Source organism: Ictidomys tridecemlineatus, chromosome 13, assembly GCF_052094955.1.
Source record: "Ictidomys tridecemlineatus isolate mIctTri1 chromosome 13, mIctTri1.hap1, whole genome shotgun sequence".
NCBI lineage: Eukaryota > Metazoa > Chordata > Mammalia > Rodentia > Sciuridae > Ictidomys > Ictidomys tridecemlineatus.
This window is the reverse complement of record NC_135489.1, coordinates 36,721,890-36,744,455: the sequence shown is the minus strand read 5'-3', so window position 1 is coordinate 36,744,455 and position 22,566 is coordinate 36,721,890. Positions and strand designations below refer to the sequence as shown.

The 22,566-nt window shown below is 34.3% G+C and overlaps 1 long non-coding RNA gene across 1 annotated transcript in view; it reads left to right on the top strand.

Annotated features, from left to right (window-relative positions):
• The window catches only part of LOC120886146 (uncharacterized), a 33,880-nt gene that overhangs the window by 339 nt on the left and 10,975 nt on the right, over positions 1 to 22,566 (top strand). The gene's annotated exons all lie outside the window — the stretch shown is intronic.

The window sequence follows — 22,566 nt, the reverse complement described above, 5'->3', positions numbered from 1 at the left end:
GTGTGCGTGTGTGTGAGCAAGGGAGCGAGGGTGTGCGGTGTGTGGGGGGTGCGCTGTGTGGGGGGTGCGCTGTGTGTGTGCGCGTCTCCGGGAAGGTCTCGCGCCGCGGCTGGAGCAGGGACTGACAGCCCGGGCGGAGCGCGAGCAGCTCCACACACTAAACCTCTCGCCTCTCCCCTCACCCCCACCCCTCCCACTCCCCTCTCCTCCCACCCCCCACCCCCTGGCCCCTTCCAAGCTCTCTGATTGGCCAATGGGACAAAAGTTTCTGTGGAGACGGCTGGGCGCTGACGTCACGGGCAGAATTGTCCCATTTAGGGATCCCGGGGGCAGTGCGCATGCTGCAGGCTGCAGGTTAGAGGCGGGAGGAGGTAGCAGCGGGCCGGGCGGCAGCCAGGTGGCGGAAAGGAGCAGGCAGCATCCAGGTGGGGGGACGACTCCAGCAGGGTTTCCATGGAGATTTCCTCTGGGTCTAGCCTAAAAACAGCAGATCAGCTGACACCATTAGCTCAGGACCTAATTACTGCTTATTGGAGCAACAAATGAGGGAGAGGGCCAGCTGCAAAGGAAGAGTTTTTATCCCCCCTCCATCTCCTCCTTTCTCCCCCTCTCTCCATCGCTCTTGAGTCCCGGGTGAATTCTCATTAACTTGCAAGATTCCTGCAACAACAGCTCCCCTTCTCCTGAGGCCACCCTGACTGCTTTTATTCTTTTTATTTCCTTCTTTTGTATAAAAAAGAAATGCTAAATTAAATCAGTTGTTCTGAGTCCTTGTATTTTTGCCCAATAAAAATTAGACCGATAGAACTCAGAGAAGCCACTGTCCAATAGAAGTCACAAGTGAATCTAATACGTGTGTATGGTGTGTGTGTGTGTGGGGGGGTCACTTTCAATTTATTGAATTGAGTATTTATCTTTAGGTCTTTCACGTTTTTAAAGAAAAAAAAATCGCAGTATCTTAAATACATAAATAGTTGAAAGAAACAATTGGAGGGAAGTTTTGTTTTGAATCACCCTTTTTAAGTGTAGTATATTTCACAAGAACAACTCTGAAAAAGTTTCCCTTGAGGCATGAGAGATAAGAGATGATTCCAAGTCAGGAAATCAAAGTTTTATTGTTTATTGGTAAGTTGTTTCCTAGAAGTTTCTGGAAGGATCCTTGGTACTGGGGTAGCAGTTCATTCAAGAATAAGCTAATTCTATGAAGTTTACTTTGTTATGGATATAATTTAATTTACAATTACAGATTTCTTTTTATAGCTCTTTATTCTGAAAAGCCTCATACAAGTCCTTCCAGCCCCAAAGAAGCCTGACTTCTTTGGCCATTCATAATAAAATAATTGGTTTCTCCTCTGGGTAGTGTCTTTCAAACATTATTTAAACCCTGTTTTATATTAAGCATACATTTTACCTTGGATACATACATCTGTCCTCTACACATCTTATGAAAAAATCCATTTTCTTACTCACAATGCACATATTTCTATTAACATATTTGACATTATTTTTCTTCCTCATTATGTTATTGGAAAAGTATGATTCCTGACCAGATTTCTTTTATGACCTAGGAGAGGGTGATTGCCAATCTATAGTTTGAAAAACATTATTTTGGATCTGAAGAACTCTACTGTTCCTTGTGTTCTTATTTTCAAGCATATTTCATTATTCAAATAAAATATTTTTATTTTAAGACCTTTTAAGTTTACATTTTCATGGTTGGCATGTTAACTTTGGCATGATGAACAATGTACAGAGTAAGTGCTTAATTAGTAAATACTCAACTGGTAAGTTAAGGAAGGAGAGAGAGAAGCAGGCAGATGAAATCCTGATCCATCTCTGCTGACCTTTCCTGGGTGGTGGTTGGATGAAGTTGGTTCTCACTTAAGGAAATGCTGGGGATTTACCACATACAGGTGTACTTTATATTTATAACTACACCTGACACCTTACTGTCTGAAAATTAGAACATGCTCACATAAAGAACTAGTGAAATGCAAACAAATATGTCATCAAAGCTCACTTGTATTAACTTGATCTGATACAGAAGAAAAATATGAAAATTCAAATAAATTGTCCCAAAATGCATGCTTTTGAGAAGGAAGAGGTAAATGATTAACTGTTGAAAGAATGTTCAAATTGGAGCAAAGGAATAGAGAATAGGATTTCAAAGGCCAGTCTTCTTAAAGTCTGAAGATTTTCTTGCCACCAGTGGACCCGAAGTATGATCTGCTCCAGTCAACACCTTTTACCCTATCTGGATCACTTCACAGCATGAACAACTCACAAAATCGAAAATCTGCTTCAGCAATTACTCTGGACTCATTTCCCTCCTTTTAACTTCTCTAGAGTTAGGTCTTCCCAGCTCCACCTCTAGGGTCATACTGAGCCTCTTTTTCAGCTATGATTCATTTGAACAGGCTGCCTGGAATGCAACTTGGCATTTCCTTCAGAATTGCCTTTGCTTAGAGCATATCTTTCCAAAAAGTGGTTCTTCACTCTATGTCTTAATGCCAGTCCTCAATCTGTTCCTAACCTAGACCCAGGATTTTGCTTGCCTGGCAGGCACAAGAAGAAGTTAAAGGAAGGTGAAAATTGTTATATTAAAAATTTATTTTTATTGTAAAAATCCAAAATTTGAGCCATAATCAATATTATTTTGTTACAAAAGTAAAATTTCTTTAAACCTCACAGTCAGTTTGTATATTATGGAAAATAATTTCAGAATGAATCACAACACTAGATTCATCTGCAGAATTTGACCTTGCAAATAACTCAGAATCTATATAATCACAAAATCAGAGTTCAAAAGGTAAACAGCCTTCATTGATCCATTCATATAATTATGTTTTCATTCAGGAAATAACCACTGAGTACCAATTACTGAAGAGGCTCTTGTGGTAGAGTCATCAATAGAATGGATGTACATACATGTTTTTGACCTTATAGAACTCAAATGTTTCTAAAGAAAACAGATCATAACCAAGAAAATGATTAGAAATTAGAAAATAATTATTTTTTTCCTTAGAGGAAAAATAAATGGTGCTATAAGAGAAAAAAATGATAGTGGGGAGGTGATTGGTGGACCTATTGAAGATCTAAGTAGGTAATATTTAGCATGAGACCTGAAGAATGCAGAGGAGTCCATCACACTGAGGAAGATTCAGGAACAGAAACTATAGACAAACCACAAAGATCCCAAAGTATTGGAGTCTGAGGTATGTTTGAGAAATCTATCGAAACTGGAGCTTATTGGGTTTGAAAGAAAGAAGTAGAATATAAGATCCGAGTCATCTTTTATAGCCAGATCTTGTGGGGCATTGCATTATGTTTTATTACCCACTCAGTCAAAAAACAATAAAGTATTTAAAGCAGAAGAATTACACAGTGTGCATTTCTTTGTGAGTTTTACTGGATGTTCAGAGAAAAAGTTATTGGAAGGGGTAAGCATGGAAACAGGAAGACTTCTTAGACCTAAAGTGGCAATAATTGTATTAACATCAGTAGAATATTCTAGTGACAGGTTGGAGAGGTAGAAGTAGAGGAGGAGGGAGAGAAGTGATGGACTGAAAATATGTTTTAAAAATTAAAAAAGTCTTGCAGATAGCAATGCAGTGAATGTTTTTGTCTCCTCCCACAAATTCATATCTTATAACCCGACCTTCAGGGTGAACTTAATAGAAGGTGATGGGTCTTTAAGAGTAAATGAGTCGGGAGGACTTATCCCAGAATGGGATGACTGCCTTTATAAAAGAGGTCTCAGAGTGCTCCTTTGCCCCTTTTGCCACATGAGAATACAACAGAATGTCGGCTGTCTATGAAGAGGAGTCTTATCCACCATAGAACAAATCTGTCAGCATTTTGATCTTGGGCTTGCCAACTTCCAAAACTGTAAGAAGAAAATGGTTTTATAAGCTACGTTATACTCAGTGGTTTATGAGCTACCTAGTACGTGGAATTTTGTTGTAGCAACTCAATTAGACTAATACACTCATGGATTACATGTGGCAGATAAAGGAAAGTATTGAGTCATGGATGACTACATGGTTTCTGGCTTTAGTAGTGTGTCTAGTGAAGCCATTGACTTACAGAGGGAAGTTTGAGGGAGGAACAGATTGGGAGTTGGAGGCTGAGGGAGGAGCAGAAGCAGGTTGGGGTGGAGAGGCAGGAAGAAAGAATTTAATTTCAGAGTAGTTAAATTTGAAATACCAGGAGAGTTGTTCATGTTGGGATTTGAATTTAGAAGCTTGAACTACAGTGAAAAGTCTGGGCTGAAGATATAAATATAGGGAATTTAAAGCCATAGGAATGAATGACATCACCTCTACCCACATTCCCCTCACAGAAGGGAAAGCCTCCATCTTTTAATATTGATTTTGAATATACCAATACGATATGACTAAAATAGAATGTCATGTACCAAGTAGCATCAGTTGGCTTCTATTGGTATAATACTAGTAGTGGGAAATGCCTGAGAAAAATAGCAGAGCAATTTGGATCAATCCTTGCCTAGATCTAAACTGTTAGTGAGTTCCAAAACTTACATGGCTTTAAAATCACTTACAAAGAAAGGAGTTGAATGCTTTGGTTAGTTCTACCTATTCCGGATTAGGTTAGGACCTGGAGACACGTAAAATAGGAATCTAAAATTTGAGCACAGCCTCTGAGTGAATCAGTCATTGGAGGAATTGGATGCGGACTTTGGCTACTGAATTGAGCCGGGAAGGAAATTTGAGCCCTTTAGTTAGACTAGAAAAAATGATGGATGCACTTGCTACTTTGAAACCTGGGGGTTGGGAACATCATTATGCATTCAGATGTTTGACAGTCTATTGATAGCTCTTCCAAAGAAAAGAAATTGATAAAGGAAGCAAATAGCCAACTTCATCAGCAATCTGATTACCACATAACTTGTTAACTTTGAAAGTGAAACAATAAACAAAATTAAAGCAGAAATTTCCTATGCAGGCAGAAATTTGAGAGTGCATAAAAGATGGTCACAAATCAGTTGACTCCCTTCCTATTGAGTCTCTTCTCAAATAAGTTTGAAAATTCAGATCCCATTTAGTAAGCTGTAGGTATCCTTTGGTTCAAAAAAGATGCTTTTGAGTAAGTTTAAATACTGTGACCTTTATCACTATCATTACCAAGACACAGAGAAACACACCTTCTTATTTGTGAGGTATAGTATCGATATCTGTACTTCATTTCCTAACTAAAGAAAAGTTTAAAATTTGAATATTTAAAAAATTTGGCTCCCAATTGACTGTTATTTATGTTTGGCAAGACCATCATTAAATATTATGCATTGGTCAGAATTTAATTCCCATGAATGTATGTATGCAATCCAGGAACAAATTAGATGTGATAATCTAGTTGATTTGCTGAATTCCTCTTTAATTGCTACCTCTAACATCTCTGCATGAGCAAGCTCATGGTACAGCCAGTTCCTTCCGTTTGTCAGCCACATATGGATTCATTCAGTGTTCATCTACCCGACATTTTCATCTAGCTGCTATAACTATGATAAAGTCCAAAGTTAACAGTCTGGTGTTCATGTCCCTGTAAGAGAGAAGAAAATACTTTTTTTCTGGACCCAAATATTGCTTTATTTCCCACTAGCCATATGGCTTATCTTTTCTTCCAAAATATATGTCTTAAAACAGTAATCCACATATTCATCTTCAACTCAGTGGACAGTACTATTGTAGAATTTCTTAAGTATTTTTAGAATATTTTTTTTCATGGAAATTAAAAAAAAAAAAACTCTTTTGGGAAGAAGCAACATACCCCTGCCCAACTCCCATTATATAAATTCTTTTGTTTCCACTTTTTACTCTGATTTCAGTTGGGTGAACCAATTCATATCTACCATCATTATCTACCCCTTATATGTTATTTATAATACATGATTAATCATTTTAGGACATTTGTCCTAAAACTTGCAAAATAAAAGTGACAAGAATGGCACACAGAGATTTCTTGGCTAAAACCAGAGACTCTAGAAATAATTTTTACAGGGGAACCATCTGAGCTCAAACATCAAAATCTATAAAGTACCAGTAACAATGCTAACTTCAAAAGAAGGAAAGCTGAAAGCATAACTCCTTTCATTTCCTTGGCACCATCCCAATATGATTGGAAAGCAATGCAACAACAACAATAACAACAACAAAAAAGTTTTAGATTTCCCTTATTTTTCTTTTTTTCTAAATAAAACATCCCCCAAATCCTTAGGAATGTCTTTAAAATTTCCTGATTGAAAAAGTAAAGCAAGCATTTTGAGGTTCCAAAATTTTAAATTTTTATTGTAGTTTTTATTAAATTTTTGAAATGAAAGCTAATTTTTTAAAAAAATTTAAGTAGTCATCATTGTGTTAGACAGCTTTTCACCTCTGTGATAAAAAATAAAAAACAAGAACAATTTAGAGGAGGAGATTTTATTTTGGGCTTATGATTTTAGAGGTTCAGTCCATGGTCAGCAAGCTCCATTGCTCTGGGCCTTAGGTGAGGCACAACATCATAGCGGAAGTGCCTGCCAGAGGAAAGTTACTCACCTCATGGCAACTGGGAAGGAGAGAGAGAGAGAGAGAGAGAGAGAGAGAGAGAGAGAGAGAGAGAGAGAGAGAGAGAGAAGAAGAAGAAGAAGAAGGAGGAGGAGGAGGAGGAGGAGGAGGAGGAGGAGGAGGAGGAGGAGCCAGGAGGACTAGTTATAATCTCCAAGGGCATGCCCTCAGTGACCCACTTCCTCCAGCCACACCCTACCTACCTACAGCTACTACCCAGTTGTTCATTCAAGTTATGAATCCATCAAATGCATCAACTCACAGATTAGATTACAGCTCTCACAATCTAATCATCTCACCTCTGAACATTTCTGCATTGTTTAACATGAGCTTTGTGTGGGGATATCTCACATCCAGACCATAACAATCATTTGCAAAAATACCTCATAAGCAATTCTATTTAAACCATCCACTTTTTTTGATTTGGTTAACACGATAAAGCAAAGCACCAACATGGAGATGCTACAGTTTCATTTATCTTAAAGAAATAATAATTTTAAATGGAACTGAAATTCATGGCCAAGATATACATATTTGTATGTGACAGGTGAACTGCATAACCCACCATATAGGACAATTTAGTAACAACCCCAATAGGTACAATGAAACTATGAACTAACTGAATCTGTAAGAGTCTTTTTAGCCATTAATTTATAAGTCAGTGTGATGATTGGAATAAATGCCCGTGTAGAAGGAGACAGACCAGCTCCTTAAGATTCAGTAATGGTGAATGAATTCCCAAGACAGTTGTGTCCTGGAGAATATTTATGCATCTATGTGTTCATTTAGAAAAATAAATACACATAAGTTTTGAAATAGCAACAGTCTTTGAAAACTCAAGATTTCTTTAATGCAACTAAAATTTTGTGTGTATGTAATTTTCTTGTAGTATTCTATTCACTAATACCAAGTAAACTGAAGTAATTTCATATCTTATATCCTTTTAAAATTATTTCAAAATATTCTTATAATACTTTTTTTTAAAGACCACAAAACCTGGATAATTTATGAGTATCACGCAGTTAAAACATACATAGTAATGATATTGTCTCTCTTTTCTCTTCACACCAGTCAAGGTAAAGGCATACACATTTCACGAATAAAATTGATGTTGATGTCTTCTAATACTCAGACTTTTTATGGAGTCTGAGAGGTCCTTCTGCTAGAGCACAACTCAAGGCTGCACAGCACACAGCTATGATTGCCTGAATGGGATCAGAAAATGTGGGCAAAGGATACTCTGTCCCCACAAAAGTCATCTAAGTAATCAGTAAGCAGTCAACATACCCAAGGGACTGGATGATCCTAGGATCAAACTGAGTATTAATATTATACTAGGAAGACTGAATATTAGATCATCATCAGTATGATGCTGGGAACTGTGTCTGAAATTTCTATATTAGTCCAGAGACCTTGAAGGGTACTCAAGCAGTCATGAGATTGACCTTGCCACATTACTTCTCCTGGTAAAAGTCAGTTTAAATTCTCTTTTGAGGAAAGCATTTACAACCAGCTTTAGGTTTGTCTTCAATTAAAATCAACTAAATGTGAGCATCATCAGAGATATTCAAAGATACACCCAATCAACTATTATGTGTAAAAGCCAGCACACGTAACAAAACTAAAGCCCCAAGAAATTTTTTCAAAAATAGTTTAAATGAATCTATTATACTAGAAGTTGGGATGGTGGATGCTTTTATGGTAGTACCTAGTAAAAAACAATGAAAGGGTTTTTTCAATGCCAGTAACATTCTGTTTCCTAATCTAGGTGCTAAAGACACAGGATATTCACTTCATGAAAATACATTGAGCTACGTACTTTTGATTAGCATATGTACCCATGTATGTTAATATTTAATTAAAAATTTACCTCAAATAAACAATAAACAAGTAAACTCCAGGGCAATCACTCACAAAATCTCAGAAATATAATTGATATCATAAAACAGAAAGTAAAATGGAATAATAGAAAATATATAATGAAGTCAGAGAAGGCGAAAGAAAGAATAAATATAACTGTGGCAGAGATAAGAAATCTGAATACCCTGTTAGCCAAAAGATAACTCAATTATTACATTGATTTCAAGCAACTATACTTCAAGACAACAAAAAATTATGAGACATACTGAGTGGTATGTATAATGGTAGATAGAATGCTTAGTTCTTCAAGAATGCATAACAATATTTCATAAGTATCACTCAATAAGACAGCATCAAAAAATGTCAAGCATAGCAAGAAGAAATAAACAAATCCACTGTCAGACCTGAGACTTCAACACTCCTTTGCCCATAATGGATAGATAAAGCAGACAGAAAATCATTGATGGTATAGATGACCTGAACAATGCCATAAATCAACTTGACCTAAATGACATTTACAGAACACTCTTCCCAACAACAACAAAATAGACATTCACCTTGGGCTCACACTGAACATTTATCAAGGGACACCATATTCTGGGCAAAACAACAAAACTCATAAACTTAAAAAAATAGTAATTATACTAAGTATGTCTCCAAACCACAAGGAATTAAATTAAAAATCTATAAGAAAGATAGCTGGAGAAATCCATAAATTTTGGAGAGTCAATAAAACACTTATAAAAAAAACATTTGGTTCAAACTGGTCTTAAAGGATATTTTAAAACTAATCTGAACTAAATGAAAATACATCTTATCAGATTTATAGGATGCAGCAAAAGCAGTGCTGAGAGGGAAATTTATAGTACATGAGTACAAAAAATTTTTAAAACTCTAAAAGCAGCAATCTAAACTTCCATCTTAGGAAACTAAGGAAACTAAACTCAAAGTAAAAGGAAGAAGGGCCTAATACAAAATTAGAACAGAAATCAATGAAATTGTAAATGGGGGGGGAATCAGCTGATTCATCAAAAAATGAAATAAAACTAAAAGGCAAAAACAAAAACAAAAAAATAAATAAGTAAACAAAACCTTGAGTCAGGCTAACCAAGTAAAAGAGAAAAGACACAAAGAACTAAATTCGGGAATGCAAGAGATATTATTATTACTTATTATGGACATTAAAGGGATAAGGGAAGACTGAACAATTCAATGGTCACACCTTTGAGGAATTAGTCAAAATGGACTGATTTCTTGAAAGATAAAATCTATAAAATTCACACACACAAAAAAAAAATAGATAAGTTGAATAGACCTATATTTAATAAAGAAATTGAAACAACAATGACTTTAAAAAGAGACACTTTTAGGCACCAATGATTTCTTTGGCGAGTTCTGATGTCTACCAATAAGGGAAAAAAAAAAACTATCTCAATTCTCCATGATCTTTTTCTAGAAAATGGAAACACAGACACTGCCAAACTCATTCTATTATACCATCATTACCTTAATACCAAAACCAGAAAAGACTTCTGCCATAGGCTGTAAATATTCTCAGCACATTATAAACAAATTGTAAACATGTAATTTTTAAAACTGTAACCACATCATCATAAAATATTCTTTTGTTTACCAATCCACACCACTATACGACTTCCCTGTGCACTGTTATAACCCCTGTGCAGGCTTCTCATAGTGCACATTTTAATGAATTAGTTATTGAAAAGTCTATTTCCTGCCCTAGACTAATGCTTCTTAAAGTAATAAATCATGTTTTATGCAACATTTGATTACCAACATATTACACATGAACTTACATGGGATAAACTCTCAAAACACTTTTTACAACCAAATTGTTTATGTAAATCAGGTCTAAATATCACAATCTTAATCCTAAAACAATAGGCAGTCTTTAACTTTGATCCACACCACATTAATAGATCAAAGAGGTATGAAAAAACTTGCTAATGTTAGATAAGTAGAATGAATAAATAAACAAAATTCGCAACCCAGATAATTTGTCTAAAATATTCAAAATATTAGAACCGTGAGAGCTTTATAAGGAAAATGGATGATGGATTTATATTTGGGGCTCCACTCCTATTGGAACTTGGTTCATAACCTAGACCTGTATATTCTTACATCTCCAGTTACCTCATTTTCAAAACAGGTATAAAATATGTTTCTGCTTCCTTTGGTCTTGAGATAGTTAAATAAGGTAATATATGTAAACCTATCATAACTAATAGAGCAGTACACAGGTTTAAATTAAAATTCCTCATATTTGTGACAAGAAAACCAAGCTCTTATAAGTTATTTCTTTGATTTCTTCTAAATTATTTCTTCATAAACTGAGTGAAAATATCAGTTGAAAAAGTTCCAGGTATTATAGTTAGGAAAGAACAGGGACAGAAATAATTATAGCCTTTAAGAAAATGGGACATAACTGAGAAAAACATTCTTGTTACTTCTCTCCCACAAACAAATGTACCCTAAACGTCTATCTGAAGACCCAAGAGGAAGATGGGTGATTTTTAGAAAAAAAATTTTGGTCCTCTGAATTTTCAAATGATTTGCCCTGGGACAGAAGAAGAGGAAGGAATTTCTCTGATTTGAATAAATAATCCACAAGCTAAGCAGTGAGAATCTTTTATCCACAAATTCACAAGGTAAACAACACTAAATTCTTTTCCAAATAAGGACACTATATTAATAGTCCTTCTCTTTGGTGATGTTTGTTCTTTGTAGGAGAGATTAATTAGAAGGAGAAGTCCTAAAACTCATAACATTTTAATCTTAAAGTACAATTATCCTTTTTGTTTTTTTTTTTTTCTTTCTTCTCTTCTGGATTGGTGCTACTGATGTTGTATCTAAAAATTCATCACTTAGACACAAGGTCACACAGATTTTTCTCCTTTGTTTTCTTCTAGAAGTTTTATAGTTTTACATTTTAAATTTAGGCCTATAATCCATTTAGAGTTCATTTTGGTATAATGTATAAGGTCTGTGCCTATGTTCATATTTATGGATAAGGGTATCCAGAAAGCTAGCTTTCTCCACTGAATTTTCTCTGCACCTAAGCAAAAATACATTAGTTATATAGTAGTCTCCCATATCCACAGGGGATGTATCCCAAGACCCCCAATGAATGCCTGAAACCATAGATAGTCCTGGACTCTATAATACTGTTTGTTCCTGTATGCCCTATAGCATTACCATGTGGTCCCAGAGTTAATCTGTTTGATTCTTTTAATGTACTATTATCTCCTTTGCCTCCTTTGGTGGGTGATTATTAAATAAAATAAGAGCTATTTTAGCAAAAGCAGTGGGATATAGGGACAGTTGCCTTGATAACTAAGATAACTACTATGTGACTAACAGGTAAGTGGCCTAACAAGGTGGATTTGAAGGACAAGTCACATTTCATGTTAGACAGTGTGAGATATCATCATATCTTAATATATGTGGTTTAAAACCCATGTAATTTTCATTTCTGGGATTTTCCATTTAATATTTTCAAACAGAGATTGTCTGCAGGTCACTAAAAATTTGTGTAAGGGGAGATGACGGTAATTCAGTTGAGTGTAATTCTGGGCCATCTGTTCTGTTCCATTGATAGGTGTCTATTCTTGGATCAATATTATGCAATTTAGATTATTGTAGCTTTTTTTTTTTTAAAAAAGGCAATAACATGATTTTTAAATTTTTTTTAGTTGTTGATAGAACTTTATTTTATTTTAAATAAATAATGTGATGCTGAGAATCAAACCCAGTGCCTCACACATGCCAGGCAAGTGTGCTACCACTGAGCCACTGCCCCAGCCCCATATTGTAGCTTTTTAACAACTTGGATTTTTGTTTTATTTGCATTACTGGGGCTTGAACTCAAGGACTTTCTACCATTGAGCTCTATAACCAGTCATTTTTATTTTAGTTTTAAATTTGAGACAGAGTCTCCCTAAATTGCTATGGCTCGCCTTGAACTTGAGATCCTTCTGCCTTAGCCTTTGGAGTGATTGGGGTTACAGGCATGTGCCACTGTACCTGGCTGTAACTTTCTAACAAGTTTTGAAATCAGACAGTGTCAATCTTTCAACTTTACTCAACTCTATTGAGTTAGCTATTCTAGTTCCTTTAATTTCCCAAATAAATTTTACAATCATCTTGTGGATATGTATAAATAGATTATGGATATTTTGATTAGAATTATATAGAATGTAAAGATTAAGTTGGAAAAAATTAAAAATTTTAAAATACTATCTTCCAATCTATGAACATGGGCTATCCCTCCAATTTTATAGATGTTTGATTTTTTTCATAGGAGTAGATATTTTTTTTGCATGTAGATTTGTATGTATTTTGCTAGATTTTTATACATGTATTTTTTTATTTTGTCCTAAAATAAATGATATCTTAAAATTTCAAGTTCTGTTTTTGCTAATATATAAGAAAACAATTGACACGTGTGTGTGTGTGTGTGTGTATGTCTGTGTGTATTGTGCAACAGGGATTGAACCCAGGGGCACTTAAATACTAAGCCACATCCTCAGCCCTTTTTATTTTTTAATTAATTAATTTCTTTTTTTGAGACAGAGTCTCACTGAGTTGCTCAGGGCCTTGCTAAGTTGCTGAGGCTGGCTTTCAACTTGTGATCCTCCTCCCTCAGCCTCCCAAGGGGAGCTGGGATTACAGTGTGCACCATTGTATCTTGAATGTGTATCTGCCACTTTGGTATACTCGCTTATTCATTCCAGGAGTTTGGGTTTGTAAATTATTATTATCTTCTGTGTCGATGATCATGTCCTCTAGGAATGACCACAGTTTTATTTTTTCATACCTATATATTTTTTTCTTGTCTTATTGCAATAGGTAGGACTTCTAATACAATACTGAATAGGAGTGTTTCTGCTTGGATTTTGTGTTAGGTCCATTATTATTCTGGTTCTGAACTTCATTTGCTCTTCTTTCTTAGTTTCCTAAGGTGGAAGAGTAGGTTACTGCTTTTATATCTTTTCTAATATATGCAGTATGCAGTTAAAACTATTAACTTTCTTCTCAGCCCTGTTCTTGCTACATCTCACAAATTTTGGTGAGATATATCCTTTTTTTTACCCAAGCATTATTTCTAAGTGTCTTTCATCTTCAAAATTAACATATCTTCCTTTTTTTATCTTTCTATTATTGATTTCTGGCTTAAATACATGTTGTCTGAGAATACATTTTGTATGTTTTCATACTTTCAAATTTGCAAAGTGCATTTTTTTTTGGTCCAGAATGTCATCTATCCTGGTAAATGTTCCATGTGAGCTCAAGATGAATGTCAATTTTACTGTTGCATGGAGTGTTCTATAAATGTCAGTTAGATCCAGAAGATTGATGATGTTTTATGGGTCATCTATATCCTTAGTGACTTCTGCCAGCTCTATCTATCACTTATGGAGAAGGATGTTGAAGTATGCAACAATAATAGTGGATTTGTCTATTTTTCATTCAGTCCTCTCAGCTTCAACCTCATGTATCAGGAGACTGCTGTCAGGTGCTCACATACTAGGGACTGTTGCTTTCTTACAGAATTGACCTCTTTATTATTATATGATGGCCCTATATCCTGAAGGTTTTTTTTCTATGAAGTCTGATCTGTCTAATATTAACATTGATACCTCACCTTTCCCATTTTTAGGGTTAACATGGTTTATCTTGCATCATTCTTTTGATGTTAATCTGTCTGAACTTTTATATTTAAAGTGAATTTCTTATAGATGACATATAATTGAGTTTTGTTTTGGTTTTCACTCTGAGAGTTTCTGTCTTTTTTTTTTTATCTTTTAGGTGATTAATGATATAGTCAGATTAATATCTACCATGTTTTTATTCTCTATTCATTTCAGTTTTTGCTATTATTTTTTCTGTTTTTAAATTATAGTTGAGCTTCATGTGATTCCATTTTGTTTCTTCTCTTAATATATCAATTATTCTCCTTTAAAATTTTTAACGGTTGCCATAGTGTTTATTATACATAATTTAATAAAACAAATCTACCTTCAAGTACGACTATGCTACTTTATGTATAGCTCAGATCTCTAGCTACCTTATACCAGAATATCAGCAATTCTTTCTTCTATCATTCATGATATAGCTGGCATTTGTTTTATGGGTCCACATTCTATACCCCCTCAATACATTGTTATTGCTATTACTTTAAACAACAGTTGTCTTTAAGATCAATTAAGAATAAGACAAAGATAGCACTTTATTTTATCCTTATTTCTTTTCTAACATTCTTTCTTTATGTACATCTGAGTTTGTAACTATAATCTCCTTCTCTATGAAAAAATTATTCTAATATTTCTTTCAAGGAATGCTAACTGAGGGCAAAATTCCCTCAGTTTTTGTTCATCTGAGAAGCTTTTATTTCTTCTTTCCATTTTTTATTAGATTTGTTGAATGTAGAATTGTAGATTTGAGGATTTTTTTTTTCTTCCAACGTTTGAAAACTTTCTGTCCACATTCTTCTTGCTTGCTTGGTTTTTGACAAGAAGTTTGTTATAATTTCTATCCTTGTTATTCTACAGATAAGATGTATCTTCATTCCCAGGATCCTTTTGAAATATTCTTTTTGCCTATAGTGTAGATGAGGTTCATGTGGGCTCTTTTTGTTTTTGTTTTTGTTTTTGTTTATTGTATTCATCATGTTTACTGTTGTTTGAGCTTCTTGCTTCCTGGATCACTAGTCTTTCACTAGTTTTGGAAAATTCTTGGTCATTGTTACTTCAACTATTTCTTCAGTTCCATTATCTCTTTTCCTTTCTCTGGTATTTGAATAATGTGGATAATGTATATCTTGTAGTTTTGCAAAATTAGCTCACAGTGTTGAGTGTTGAATATTCTTTTTTTTTTCAATTTCATTTTGGGAAGATTCTGTGGACATATATTTGCAAGCTCAGTGGTTCTTTTCCCAACATGTCCAATCTACTGATAACCCATCAGAGCCCTTCTTTGTTTTTGGTAAAGCGTGTTTTATTTCTGATGTTTCCTTCTGCTTCTTCCCTAGAGTTCCATTGTCCTGCTTATTATCTTTCTTCCGGCGTGTATTCTGTTTTTTTTTTTTTTTGCATTGAAGCACATAGCATCATTATCACAGTTATATGAAATTCTCTGTCTTATAACTCCAACATTTTTGTCATATCTGAGTTTGGCTGTAGTGACAACTGTGACTCTCCATACTGCATTATTATTGCCTTTCATCAAACCTGACAATGTTTTTTGAAAGCTGTACATGAACTGGGGTAAATAAGGCTTTAGTGTTGGGTCATCTGGTTCACAGTCAGGCTATATTTAATGTTTGCTGCAGCTACAGATGCCCAGAGGCTTCTTACTTCTCTAGTATCTTTGCTTTTGTTTCCTCTTAACTTTGGTCTTCCCTAAGCACCACTCTTCAGAGACAGTCCTCAGAGACAATGATGTGTTTTGTAGTTTTCTCAGCTATTGAATCACTGATATTATACTGAAACCCTGTTGGTATGATGTAAAGTTATCGGTAAGGTGGCTTTCTATAATTTTTAAAATTAAATCTCAGGGTTTTCCTCAGCCTGTATTTTGAGACTTTAACCATCAAACTGTTTTGCGATGGTCTAGACTTTTACTGCCCCTTTCCCATCCCTCTTTCCCTGGCTGTACCATTCTCCATCTATTTCTTTGAAAGCCTGACTCCTACTGACAGTCTTCCTCCCCATCCTTAGGTGAAACAGAAAAGCTCAAAGGAACTAGAGTCAAGGAGTTGCTCCCCCGTACCCCACCCACACACTAGTGTAAGGCTCTGTCAAGTTCTTTTGTCCTGGAGGGCCAAGATTGGTTCTGAAGAAGGCTTTAGACATACTTCTCTCTTTTTCACCACCTCCCAAACTTTCAAGTTTACTTGTTTTAGATTTTCATCTTCAGAACCTAATGAGTCTTGAAGAAAAGGACCATGAAAGTGGGGGGGGGGAGCCTCCTTAGACTGTGGTCCCCAAATTCAATTCTCTGTCCAAGAAAAGGCATTGATTTTTGGTGCAACCATCTCTTTCTGGATATAAGGACGTGGGTGACTTTTTAAGTTCCTTGTGTGTTGACCCTAAAACCAGAAGTCGTTAATGCCACGTTTATCCTTTCTATAAATGACCATTTACAGATGCCTTCATTGTTTCTGAAGAAAGGAAATAAAAGCTAATCTATTCTGTATTATTGTGGTGATAGAGAGAGAAGGAACGAAGTGAAGAAAACCTGAACGGTGCATTAAATTTCAAAAGATAAGTGAACTGAGAGAAATTTCTATCTCTGTATTGAAAAACGTGAAATTTTAAGGAATTTATTTTTATAAAAATGCATCTAAATGCATAAAATAATATAAAAATAAATTCCTTAAAATTTCAAGTTTATCTGATTTCCTTTGAAAAGCATGTTTAGGTTGTGGGGAAGGGAGTTGTTAAAGGATGCTTCAAGGCTGCCATGAAAATAGTTTGCAGTTTTGCAATATTTATATTCTAGATTAGTGATTGCAGTTAGAATGAGTTTTCTTTTTCTCTTTATTTGTAGTGGTATAGACCAGAACAATGGCAATGTACTGATAGGTTAATCCTACAATTTCAAACTATTGCCTAAACTAGTAGTTGTCAGATGTGGCCCCAGGACAAGCCCCGTTTGCCTTACCAGGAAACGTGTTTAAAATGCAATATGGTCTGCCTTACCAGGAAACATGTCTTAAGTCTTAGATTCCACCCCAGAACTGATGAATTAGAAACTCTTCATTCTAATCAGTCTATCACCATCCATTCTTGATGCTATCTCAAGTTTGGAAACCAGTGATCAGAGACTAGTGAGTAATTCAGTGGTAGAACGCATGCTTAGCATGTAGGAGGTCCTGGGTTTAGTCCCCAGCACCAAAAAAGAACTCCAAACACCCCACCAATCAAAGCTAAATTATAATGACAATTGTCATTCCAGTTACAGTTTGCAAATTAAATTGTCTGTTAGATTTTTGCCTGTTGTAAAAAAATGTTACTCAATTAGTCACCATTAATGATTCTATTACTCTAGAGATTATAACAAGCAGTCACAAAATAAGCTCTTAAAATCATACCTAAATTTGAATGTGTGAAAATAAAAATGACAGATTTGCAAGTTTTAAGTCTTAAAGAAATTGGAAGGGGAAAGTTTTATTTCAACTGATAGAATGTTTTTCTACTAAAATATTGTTAATTTAACTGTTATTGCTTAATCTATTTATTTTGAAATAATTTCACACTTAACAAAAATAAAATGAAAGAATTCCAATATACCCTTCATTCAACTTATTCCAAATTGATATTTTATACAACCATATTGTAATTATCATAACCAAGATACGTCAAATGCCACTAAATAATTTATAGGCATTTAAATTATACCAATTATTCCATTAATGTTCTTTTCCTAACCCAAGATCTAACCCAGGCTTGGACATTGCATTTAATAACCACATCTTATTAATCTTCTCTCATTTTGGACAGTTCTTTGTCTTTGTTTTTTATGTCCTTGACACTTTCAAAGAATAGCAGTTGGCCAATTGTTTTGTAGTGTTTTCTTCAATTTAGATCCATCTAATGTTTTCTCATTATTAAATTGAAGTTCTGCACTTTCGGCAAGAATATCACTGAAATGGTATGATGACCTTCTCAGGTCTGTTAGTCAGCTCTCCATCACTGTAATAAAATACCTGAGGTAATCAACTTACAAGGAGGAAAGGTTTATTTTGGTGCATGGTTTCAGAGGTTTCAATTTATGGTCAGTTGACTCTATTGCCTTTGGGCCTGTGTTGAGAAAGTACAGTCTGTGGCAGAGAAGATCTATTCAACTCATGGCAGCTTGAAAGCAAAGTCGGGGGGCGGCAATATTCCAGTATCCTCTTGAAGGACACATTCCCAATGACTTAAATTCCTTCTACTAGGCCCACCTCCTAAGGTTTCTACCACCACCCAACAGTGCCATTAGCTGGGAACCAATTCTTTGATACATGACACTTTTGGGTGATATTTAAGATCCAAATTGTAATACTAGGCATCATAGTAATATTTAACTACTGGTGTTGCTAACTTTGATTACTTGGGTTAAGATGATATCTGTCTGTTTTCACCACTGTAAAGGTACTATTTTCCCCTTTATAATTAATAAGTATCTTATGGACAAAATGCCTTAAAATTATGAAAATATTCTGATTCTTCACAATACTTTTACCATTAATATTAGGCTCTGTTGATATTCTTGCCTAAAATAATTATTACAGATGAAATGATGATTTAAAATATATATATATATATATATGTATCATTTCACCTTCATATATTAATTGGTATTCTAAGATAACAAGATGATTTTTTTCTTCCCTTTACAATTTTTGTCCAATTATATGTTTATACTATTATGATTTCATAGAGATGTATTTTATTCTATTGGTTATACTCCAACACTGTCATTTATTTTATTTCTCAAATGTCCCACCAATCATCACTGGGTATTCCAAGTTGGATACAATGTCCTTTCAGTATGCCCTTATCATTTTCAGAGCACTTCCTTATTTTCTGGCACTATTTTCCATTCCAGGCTCCAGACTCATTTGGTAGTTTTTCCCATTCCAGGAATCAGTCATTTCTCCTGAAAAAAAAAAAAAAAGAAAGAAAGAAAAGAAAAGAAAAAGAGAATGATATTTAGAAACCAAGATGTGGGTAGTAGGTGTGCTTATTACAACTAAGCTATTCTTTCTCTGGACACTCTCAGAGGAGAGATCTGCTGAACATAAACACCCACACTTGCCTGCATCTATGTCTATTTCTACATCTACCTACCTACCTAGCTATCCCTCCTCATTAATCAGTATCAATACCTACCCTTTCAATCCAACATCACATTCTTTATTCTCACTTTAAGCCTTTTCATTATTTCTAACTACTGTCCATGAAGAAAGAAAAAGCCAGGCTTTCATTATTCAAAACATATCTTGAAGTCCCAGAATACACATAATTTCAGATCAATGCCTCTGTGAACAAAATACTTAAAGTACTTTTACAATACTTTATAACATAAAGTACTGTAAAATCTTTTCTTCTTCATATTTGAACAGTTACATATGTTTAAAATTTTGTATCTCCTATTTATTATAGGAGATAGCTGAAAATATTCAACACATTTAGCACCCATCCAGCCTACATTTTCAACTTTTAGCACATAATTTGTTGTAATTGTATGAAATATAGTATTAAAACTTTATTTTTTTCTTTCATTTTTATTTTTAAAAAGGACAAAAATACAACAGCATATAAGCTCCATAAGAATAGGGATTTTGTTTTACTTTGTTTTTCTTTTTCTATATTTGCTTTAACCCTAGTGCCTGGAACAGAGCTTCATATGTACAAACAACTTTAAAAAGTTAATCTAAGAGAGTACTCAACAATTATGCAAACACTTGTGTAACAATGACAACCTGCTAAAATTAAGTTGTTGATGGATAAGCAATCACCACTAGGGGACAGTATAAAACATTCCTACATAAGCTAATGTACAGATGTCCAAATTTAGCCCACATCAGGAAAGTTAGGAATATTGTTATGTAATACACTCAGATTGACTCATAGAAATGTCTATGTACCTATCTAAGAAAAGCATTAAATCGAATGTAAAAGCCTCATAATTGTACATCTGCAGTAATAGGATGAACATTTTTGAGAACAGTTGTTCTCCTAGAAAAAGAAACAAATTGGCTTTCAGAGATCTGATCTTTAGACAAAGATGGACAGCAATAGGGAGGTCTGTAACAACCAAGGACAACATGAAGATTCTAATGCTACGTGAAGTTCTAAGTCATGGCCAAGTGGAACAATGAAGCAGCATGTAGGGAATATTGGTATGATTTTGTTTCTTTAAAACGAAAAAATAAAAACATTGCTATAAGAGCTTTCTTAATGTCACATAGCTATTCTGACTTCACAATCAGTGGTTTTCCCTGGTACTTAAGTCATCTTGGGATTTCTAAATGCTCAGTCATAATGACTATTAAATTTGAAACAATCCCCCAAATTGCTCCAATGTTGGGCTTTCTACAACTCAAAAAAAATGAGACTTAAGTTCCAACATCAGATTTTGATTCTCTCTAAAATTATTTCTAAAGATATTTTTGCTTAAGAATGTTGGCTGTTCCATAGTTAAGTGTTAAAATGTAAGGATTTCACTCTTCTTAACAGATAAGATTTTTACAGTCATTTTCTGTTTCAATGAGAAATTAAAAATTGGGGGAGAAACCAAAAAAATTTGTTTTTGAACTTAAAGTGTTTTTTCTTTAGTGGAAACACAGAAGCTATTTGACTGAACTATGTTTAACCTAGAGAATTCTGTATTCTAGATATTCCTAGAGAAGAGAGATGACTTCAGTGTTGCCTTGAATATTGTTTCTTTGAAGGCTTCAAATAGCTGATGAATTTCAAAGAGTAATAAAACACATAAAATATTATGTTTAGATTTCTAGTGCACCAATAGTCTCTCCTAAAGTAAATTGATTGTTTTAAGGTAGTTAATATTTCACAAATATAAAAAATGATCTTAATTACAAAATTGTCAAAGACCAACAGGAAGCCTAAATTTGAAGTAAAAAAAAAAGAAAACTAGAAATTCATTATTTTAGAGTTTTATTATTAAATCTCAATGTGTTTGTCTTAACTAATGTGTTTGCCTTCAAGTACAATACAGGTTATTTTTCTTTGTCGAAAACTATCAAGTAACTAAAATTTAAAAGGTTATTCAAATTTTATATTTTTAGTAGTGAACTTAGTATTTTCACACTGTGATAGCTATGTGTATGCAGTAGGGTAATAATATCTAAAGATACAAACTATTATTTCTCAGGAAATTTTCCAAATAAAACCTTTTTATTAATTTTGTTATTATTCTTCCATTAATTGCTAGATTTTAAATTTTACATTTTCCCATTAGTAGAGAATTAAGAAAAGAAAGGCAAAATCTTTCACGTGAAGAAAAATTTCAAAATATAAAAGAACAACATTTGTTTATATAAAAGGAGTTAAATTCCTGCCTAAATAAATATAAGAACACAAAATATGTAATTTTTCCTACTTCAAAAAATATATAAAAAGAATAACATTAGCAAATGTGATCAGTAGAAACATAGGTATTGAAAGAAACATATCAGTAATTCAATCATAAACAAGCTTTGATATGTGCCCTGTGCTTCATAATATGTATATATCTTTTTCCAATAAACTAGCATCTAAATAATGGAAGTGTTAACTTAATATTTTCTGGAAAGATAAATTTATACATTGAGTATTAGCCATATATTTTCTGAAGGAAATAACCTATTGTGAAAAATAACTGGGTGTTTTATAATCCTCAACCATTTATTAATAACAACTAAAAATAAAATTTCATATACCTTTAATGTGCTCTAGGTGTACACTTCTAAAAAAACAAAACAGAAAAGATGCCTTACAAAGTATCCTCCAAAGACTAAAAAGTCTAGATCAAGAGAAAGTATTCCTAATTCTTTTTTTTTTTTTAATATTTATTTTTCAGTTCTTGGCAGACACAACATCTTTGTTGGTATGTGGTGCTGAAGATCGAACCAGGGCCGTACGCATGCCAGGCGAGCGCGCTACCGCTTGAGCCACATCTTCAGCCCTATTCTTAATTCTTTAACCCAATGTTTGGAATAAACAATTACTCAAACTTTGCTATATGTGTGTGTGTGTCTATGTAGGCATAAATACACATATATTCTGAACTACTTAAAAGTGAACTGCAGGTAATTTGGCCCTTTATCATTAAATATTTCCATATGCATCTGTGTGGAATGCAGCTGTGCCCTGCTCTGAGTTCCAATATGATGCATATAGAGCAGTAGTTTTCAGACTGTGTCTAGACCTGATTGCTCCACATTATAAAGCAGCAGTTTGCCATGAGTTATTCCACTTTGAGTACAAGTGCCAAGGTAGAATTACTCTACACCTTGTTTGTGCAAGTAAACAGCCACCATCTGCCCAGCAAAACCATAAGGCACAGATTAATAAATAAATTATTTGTGCCAACTTAACAAATTAAATCAAGAGCACCTGGACACGTAAGC